The sequence below is a fragment of the Nerophis ophidion genome, linkage group LG25, assembly GCF_033978795.1.
Source record: "Nerophis ophidion isolate RoL-2023_Sa linkage group LG25, RoL_Noph_v1.0, whole genome shotgun sequence".
Lineage (NCBI taxonomy): Eukaryota > Metazoa > Chordata > Actinopteri > Syngnathiformes > Syngnathidae > Nerophis > Nerophis ophidion.
In genome coordinates, this window is record NC_084635.1 from 22236542 (window position 1) to 22246367 (window position 9826).

Below are 9826 nucleotides of genomic sequence, written 5' to 3' on the forward strand. Positions count from 1 at the left end.
TATTTTCGAGTGTTTGTTACTGTAAGAATGACAATCACGTACTGTATGACTCACTGGTCAACTTGTGACACTCAGCTGCTGTTCGGAAGTTTCTCAGGCGAGAGTTCTCTTTTTGCAAGACTTGTTGTTGAATCAGGAATTGTGTCATTCCTCTGGAGAGTGATCATAGGTGGCTGAGTGTGATGCCTGGAAACAATACTCCCTTATGCTCATTCACGCTTGTTTCATTGCACTGAGCCCACATTCCCGTGTGTGACGGCACATCTATCCTCCCTTTTCCCTTCTTATGGAATTGTTTGGATGATTCTGCTTTCTGCAAGTTGCTGCAAGGCAGGCCCGTCAGCAGCCTGACTCTGAACACCTGGGCCCAGTGGACACTACAGTGATGTGCGATAACACTCGTTTTTTTTCCGATCTGATACCGAGTAAAATTCAGGCCGTTATCGGCGATTCCGATCCAATACCAATATCTTGTGTGTATTTCATTGCTTAAAAAATACCATACAGAGATTTGTTTATTTTAAACTGAAGTATGTTGAGGTAATGTATGGTGTGATTAACAATATAATACCACAGAAATAACTTAGGACAAAAACCATACAAAGAACCCAAAAATAGTGTTTCAACCCATCCATCCATCCATTTTCTACCGCTTGTCCCTTATCGCGTCGCGGGTGGTGCTGGAGCCTATCCCAGCTGTAAAAAAGGAAATAAATGAAAAATAATAAAACATAAAAAAAATTAATTAAGAAAAGCTACCATAAAAATAAAATGGAAAAAAACAACAGTATGAATGTAAGAAAAGAAAAACAGCAAAGAATTGGAATATAATGAGAAATGGCAAATTTTTGTAAACTAATAATTAATAATGAAATACTTAGTCACATATTATACAGCATATTGTCTATACATACATACATACATACATACATATATATATATATATATATATATATATATAGATATAGATATATATATATATATATATATATATATATCTATATCTATATATATATATATATATATATATATATATATATATATATATATATATATATATATATATATATATATATATAGATATAGATATATAAACATTTGGGAACTGAGGAAATGGTAAGCAACACCAAGTTCCTGGGGGTGCAGATAACTGGCAATATGACCTGGTCCCAACACACCGGAGCTCTTGTAAAAAGAGCTCAGCAGCGCATGCACTTTTTGCGTCGGATGAAAGGAAAGGCACTATGGAAAGCCTGCTGACCACCAGCATCTCTGTTTGGACTGGAGCCTGAAATGCCTCAGACTGGAAGTCTCTCCAGAAAGTGGTGAGGACGGTGAAAAAGATTATCAGGACTCCTCTTCCTCCTATCCAGTAGATCGCAAAAAGCCGCTGCCTGACCAGGGCTCAGAAAATCTGCAAAGACTCCTCCCACCCCCACCAAGGACTGTTTTCACTGCTGGAATCTAAAAAGAGGTTCCACAGCCTTCGTAGCAGAACCCCCAGGTTCTGTAACAGCTTCTTCCCTCAGGCCGTAAGACTCTTGAATGCATCATAATTAAATTATCCCCTCAACTCCCCCCAAAATGGATTAACTCGCTGGAATAAAAAAGACAATATAACATACATCCATAAACATGGACGCATGTGAAAAAGTGCAATGTATTTATCTGTACAGTAATCTATTTATTTATATCTGCACCTTATTGCATTTCTTATCCTGCACTACCAAGAGTTAATGCAACAAAATGTTGTTCTTATTTGTACTTTAAAGTTCAAATTTGAATGACAATAAAAATGATTTTTTTGTGGTTATTCCTTTCTTGTTCATGGTGAAGTTGATACATTTTATGCATTTAAGTGCTAAAACAGTGATACGGGCTCTATCTAGTGGTATGCCAAAGAATCACAATCACAATGTTACTGTTCAAAATTTTTGTAATATTATAGTGGCCAAAAACATTAAATATAGCTTTTTAAATAAAACCTTTGCCTTGTTTTTAATGCAACTTAGGCCCACTGCGCTACTGTATTTTACTGTTGGTCATTATAGTGTTACTCGGAGATCCAGATGTTTTCTGAGGTGGAAAAATGTTTGAGAACCACCGTGCTAAAATTAATCCAATGGAGGACAAAATATGCAAAACTAAACAATGGTTTCATCCACATTTTGGCTTTGTGTTACAAGTAAAGAAAATAAAATAAAATGCAAAAATGGCCCGCAGGCCGCACTTTGGACACCTCTGGTTTAAACCAACGCTAACCCCCTGCAATGATTAGTGGGGGTATTGTCTTGGTAGTAGTTTTATCAGAACTGTAAAACATGATGTCACTAAAACATTTCTTCTTCTTGTGCCTAATTTAAGCTAAAAGTGCTTGATGAGCATTCCTCAACTTTCTCAGTCTTTTTGGCCACTTGTGCTAGCTTTGTTCAAACATGTTGCAGCCATCAAATTCCAAATGAGCTAATATTTGCAAAAAAAAAACAACAACCAAAGTTTACCAGTTCGAATGTTAAGTATCTTGTCATTGCTGTCTCTTCAATTAAATAGAAGTTGAAAAGGTTTTGCCAATCATTGTTTTTGTTTACCATTTACACAACGTGCCAACTTCACTGGTTTGGCGTTTTGTGTAATATGTACTAAATTACAACCTCGCCTAATTTCTTTGTCAAAAACTGTTTTTATTAACCAGTCAAAGGAAAGCAAACACAGAATAAATCCTCACGTGTCAGCATCCTGACCATCAAAGCTTAAATGAGGAAACCATAAAAGCTCAATCAGGTCTGATATCCTGTGAGAGGATACGATGGGACTTGCAGGAAGGGACAGGCCTAGATGAGGATTCCAGATGAGTTTTGTGTCTGAGTGTTACAATGGCTTTGTCTGCTTGTCATCAACTTCTACTCCCTTTTCCAGCCTTCTAAATAGTCAGTGATAGTGTCTTGTCAGTACCAGCGGCAATAGACTTAGAGACTTCCTTTATTGTCATTCAAATTTGAACTTTACAGCACAGATAACAGCAAAATATTGTTTCATTAGCTCGTCGTAGTGCAGGATAAAAGAGCAATAAGGTGTAGAGTGTTTGCATTTACAAAAGAAGGTGCAGATATAAATAAATAGATTACTGTACAGATAACTATATCACACTTTTGCATATGCATCCACGTTACGGATGTATGTTATATTGTCTATATATATATATATATATATATATATATATATATATATATACATAGTGGGGCAAAAAAGTATTTAGTCAGCCACCGATTGTGCAAGTTCTCCCACTTAAAATGATGACCGAGGTCTGTAATTTTCATCATAGGTACACTTCAACTGTGAGAGACAGAATGTGAAAAAAATCCAAGAATTCACATTGTAGGAATTTTAAAGAATTTATTTGTAAATTACGGTGGAAAATACGTATTTGGTGAACCATTCAAAGCTCTCACTGATGGAAGGAGGTTTTGGCTCAAAATCTCACGATACATGGCCCCATTCATTCTTTCCTTAACACGGATCAATCGTCCTGTCCCCTTAGCGGAAAAACAGCCCCAAAGCATGATGTTTCCACCCCCATGCTTCACAGTAGGTATGGTGTTCTTGGGATGCAATTCAGTATTCTTCTTCCTCCAAACACGACGAGTTGAGTTTATACCAAAAAGTTCTATTTTGGTTTCATCTGACCACATGACATTCTCCCAATCCTCTGCTGTATCATCCATGTTTCCATTTTGGTATAAATTCAACTCGTCGTGTTTGGAGGAGGAAGAATACTGAGTTGCATCCCAAGAACACCAAACCTACTGTGAAGCATGGGGGTGGAAACATCATGCTTTGGGGATGTTTTTCTGCTAAGGGGACAGGACAATTGATCCGTGTTAAGGAAAGAATGAATGGGGCCATGTATCGTGAGATTTTGAGCCAAAACCTCCTTCCATCAGTGAGAGCTTTGAATGGTTGACCAAATACGTATTTTGTACCATTATTTACAAATAAATTCTTTAAAATTCCTACAATGTGAATTCCAAGATTTTTGTTTTCACATTATATCCCTCATAGTTGAAGTGTACCTATGATGAAGATTATAGACCTCTGTCATCATTTTAAGTGGGAGAACTTGCGCAATCGGTGGCTGACTAAATACTTTTTTGCCCCACTATATATATATATATATATATATATATATATATATATATATATATATATATATATATATACATATATATATATATATATATATATATATACATATATATATATATATATATATATATACATATATATATATATATATATATATGTATATATATATATATATATATATATATATATATATATATATATGTATATATATATATATATATATATATATATATATATATATATATATATATATATATATATAGTGGGGCAAAAAAGTATTTAGTGTATATATATATATATATATATATATATATATATATATATATATATATATGTATGTATGTATGTGTGTGTATGTATGTATGTATACATACATATAAGTGTGTATATATATATATACACACTGTATATATATGTATGTGTATATATATACATGTATATATGTATTTATACATACATGTTTATATATGTATATATACATATATATGTATACGTGTATGTGTATATGTATATATTAATGTGTATATATATGTATATATATATGTATGTATCTATATATATATATATACATGTATATACATATATATACACATTAATATATACATATACACATACATGTATACATATATAAAAATATATGTATAAATACATATATACATGTATATATATATACATACACACATATATATACAGTGTGTGTATAAGTATATATATATATATATATATATATATATATATATATATACATATATACACATATATATATATATATATATATATGTATATATATATACAAACCCTGTTTCAATTTGAGTTGGGAAATTGTGTTAGATGTAAATATAAACGGACTAGAATAATTTGCAAATCCTTTTTAACCCATATTTAATTGAATAAACTACAAAGACAAGATATTTGTTGTTGAAACTCATGAACTTTATTTTTTTTTGCAAACAATAATTAACTTAGAATTTCATAGCTGCAACACGTGCCAAAGTAGTTGGGAAAGGTCATGTTCACCACTGTGTTACATCACCTTTTCTTTTAACAACACTCAATAAACGTTTGGGAACTGAGGAAACTAATTGTTGAAGCTTTGAAAGTGGAATTCTTTCCCATTCTTGTTTTATGTAGAGCTTTAGTCGTTCAACAGTCCGGGTCTCTGCTGTCGTATTTTACGCTTTATAATGTGCCAAAAATATTCGATGGGAGACATGTCTGGACTGCAGGCGGGGCAGGAAAGTACCCGCACTCTTTTACTACGAAGCCACGCTGTTGTAACAAGTGGCTTGGCATTGTCTTGCTGAAATAAGCGGGGACGTCCGTGATATTGTTGCTTGGATGACAACATATGTTGCTCCAAAACCTGTATGGACCTTTCAGCATTAATGGTGCCTTCACAGATGTGTAAGTTACCCATGCCTTGGGCACTAATGCACCCCCATACCATCACAGATGCTGGCTTTTGAACTTTGCGCCTATAACAATCCGGATTGTTATTTTCCTCTTTGTTCCGGAGGACACCACGTCCACAGTTTCCAAATATAATTTGAAATGTGGACTCCTCCGACCACAGGACACTTGTTCTCCCAGGATGCAAACGGATTACTCCGGACAGGATTTGCAGGTAGGAACCTATTTTAATCTTCTCAAGAAACTTGGCAAGGCATGAGTTAAACACTTAACAAAAACTATGGCATTGCATGAAACAAACAATGACGCCAGGACGACTGACTGGCAAAGACAGGCCTAAATGATGTCTCTTGATTAGAACACCAGGGGCAGGTGAAACTAATACGCGACCATGGCAACCTAAACAAACAATAATGCAGAAAAAACAGGAACTAAAGGAGTCCAAAACAAACAGAACATAACAAAAACATGATCCGGTCCACGGATCATGACAAACAATGTCCGTAAAAGTCATATGTCAGCAGCCAAGAGTAGCTTTTGCAACTTTTGCAAGAATCGATTTGAATCCAGAATCGATTCTAAATCGAATTGTGGGATTGTTGTACTGTAAATATTAAAAAGATGACCAAATAAGGTATTTTTCCATGGAACTGTATGGAGTTTAAAGATGTGCACTGGTTTATATTCCAGAAAATCTAGAAAAGTCAAATATTTTATCCAGCAAACAGCTGCTGTGAGTCGTACTCACACGAAGGTGGATGTGGAGTTAGACAGGTGTACAACTTCTCCCCTGACAGGTGGTGCAACGTCGCAGTTGTGACGAAGCATCACTACTTCCTGTTGTGTGACGTGCTTGACCTTTGGGCACGCTGTGATTGACTGGAGGGGTCAGTCGGTGCTGTAATAGGACGTGTTTAGCCTGCTGGGACACAGACGTGCAGATTGTTTTAACATCTTGCTGCTTTAAGACAGCCGATGTCGGCAAAGTTTCCTGGGTGATCCTGCGTGTCCTTGTAATGACATGGCGGCTTCAGTTTCAACCACAGCGTCTGTGGGAACTACCACCTCAACATTATTCTCAGTCTCTTAAGATGTTGAATGTATAATGTATTTTTTTCAAAGGAGATGAAAATACATGTTAAATATTATTTGTTTTCTCTGTATAAACAATAACAGTGCAATACGTTTTAATAACATGGTCACTACTGCCTAGTTTCTCTTGTTTTATTCTTATTTTAGTGTTATAATTGTATTCCCATTGTTGCTTTTTATTTTTATTCTATTTCAATCTTTTTCTATTTTGTTTCCATCCAAACCCCCATTATTTACTTTTTAACTTTTTAAATTGATCTCAACTCTGTACACTGCTGCTGGAATTTTAATTTTCCTGAAGGAACCATCAATAAAGTACTATCTATCTATCTATTTATCTATCTATCTAAAGACCAATAATGATGCAGCACAGTGATAATAATAATAATAATAATAATAATAAAAATAAATAAAAAATTAAAAATAAAAATAATAATAATAATAATAATAGATTGTATTCGTAAAAATCCCTTTACATTGAGCAAATGACCTCAAGGTGCTACAGTGTATCAAAATAATAATAATAATAATAATAATAATAATAAATAATAATAATAATAGTAAAAATATAATAAAAATACAAACCCCGTTTCCATATGAGTTGGGAAATTGAGTTAGATGTAAATATAAACGGAATACAATGATTTGCAAATCCTTTTCAACCCATATTCAGTTGAATATGCTACAAAGACAACATATTTGATGTCCAAACTGATTTTAAAAAAAAATTTGCAAATAATCAATAACTTTAGAATTTGATGCCAGCAACACGTGACAAATATTTGGGAAAGGTGACAATAAATACTGATAAAGTTGAGGAATGCTCATCAACCACTTATTTGGAACATCCCACAGGTGTGCAGGCTAATTAGGAACAGGTGGGTGCCATGATTGGGTATAAAAACAGCTTCCCAAAAAATGCTCAGTCTTTCACAAGAAAGGATGGGGCGAGGTACACCCCTTTGTCCACAACTGCGTGAGCAAATAGTCAAACAGTTTAAGAACAACGTTTCTCAAAGTGCAATTGCAAGAACTTTAGGGATTTGAACATCTACGGTCCATAAAATCATCAAAAGGTTCAGAGAATCTGGAGAAATCACTCCATGTAAGCGGCATGGCCGGAAACCAACATTGAATGACCATGACCTTCGATCCCTCAGATGGCACTGTATCAAAAAGCGACATCAATCTCTAAAGGATATCACCACATGGGCTCAGGAACACTTCAGAAAACCACTGTCACTAAATACAGTTTGTCCCTACATCTGTAGGTGCAAGTTAAAGCTCTAATATGCAAAGCGAAAGCCATTTATCAACAACATCCAGAAACGCCACCGGCTTCTCTCGGCCTGAGATCATCTAAGATGGACTGATGAGAAGTGGAAAAGTGTTCTGTGGTCTAACAAGTCGACATTTCAAATTGTTTTTGGAAATATTCGACATCGTGTCATCCTGACCAAAGGGGAAGCGAACCATCCAGACTGTTATCGACGCAAAGTTCAAAAGCCAGCATCTGTGATGGTATGGAGGTGCATTCGTGCCCAAAGCATGGGTAACTTACACATCTGTGAAGGCACCATTAATCCTGAAAGGTTTTGGAACAACATCTGCTACCATCTAAGCGCTGTCTTTTTCATGGACGCCCCTGCTTATTTCAGCAAGACAATGCCAAGCCACATTCAGTGCGTGTTTCAACAGCGTGGCTTCAAAAAAAAAGAGTGCGGGTACTTTCTTGGCCCGCCTGCAGTCCAGTCCTGTGTCCCATCAAAAATGTGTGGCGCATTATGAAGCTCTACATAAAACAAGACTGGGAAAGAATTCCACTTTCAAAGCTTCAACAATTAGTTACCTTAGTTCCCAAATGTTTATTGAGTGTTGTTAAAAGAAACGGTGATGTAACACAGTGGTGAACATGCCCTTTCCCAACTACTTTGGCACGTGTTGCAGCCATGAAATTCTAAGTTAATTACTTTTTGCAAAAAAATTAAAATAAGGTTTATGAGTTTGAACATCAAACATCTTGTCTTTGTAGTGCATTCAATTGAATATGGGTTGAAAATGATTTGCAAATCATTGTATTCCGTTTATATTTACATCTAACACAATTTCCCAACTCAAGTGGAAACGGGGTTTGTAAAAAACATATAAAAATTAGAACAGCCTAATAACTAGAACTAGTATGAATATATCTATAAAAATACTTTTTTAAAAAGAAGGTTTTTAAGCCTTTTTAAAATCATCCACAGTCTGAAGTCCCCTTAGGTGGTCAGGGAGAGCCTTCCACAGACTGGGAGCAGCGAAGCAGAAAGCCCGGTCCCCCATAGTTCGTAGCTTTGTCCTTGGAGGTTTGAGGAGGTTAGCCTGTTTGGAGCTGAGGTGTCGTGTGGAGGATTTGGGGGTGAGTAGTTCTTTGAGGTAGAGGGGGGCATTTCCATGGAGGCACTGGTGAGTTAGTAGGGAGACTTTGTATTTAATCCTGAGTGGATCAGGAAGCCAGTGAAGGGATTTTAGAGTCAGTGTGATATGGTCGTATTTCCGCACTCTCATCAGGACCCTAGCAGCACTATTCTGTATGTACTGCAGCTTCTGAATGTTCTTGCTGGGGATCCCGACAAGAAGTGTGTTGCAGTAGTCGAACCTGGAGTGGATATCAAACCAGTGGCTCCATCTACATTTAAACACAGTGTTACTGTTCAAACTGTGTGTAAAGTTATAGTGGCCAAAATCAGAAATATACTTATTAAATAAAGGCTTGGCTTTGTTTTTAATGAATACTTAAGCCTACTACGCAACTGTATTTTATGTTGGTCATATGGCGGTACCTGGAGAGCCAAAAAATATTTCTGAGGTAGTACATAAGGAAAATAGTTTGAAGCAGATTTAAACTGCTATACTTTTTAAATGTATTTCCTAACCTGGTCACTCAATTGTTTAACATGCAGCTTTAATTTTCTATTACTAACACAGCATAGGGTCACTGCTGTAACCTATCCCAGCTGACCAAATCCTAGACTGGTTGCTAGTTGGAGTCATACTTGCCAACCTTGAGACCGCCGAATTCGGGAGATGGGGGGGTTGAGGTGGGCAGGGTTGGGGGAGAGGTTTGGTGGTAGCGGGGGTGTATATTGTAGCGTCCCGGAATAGTTAGTGCTGGAAGGGATTCTGGGTATGTATTCTGTGT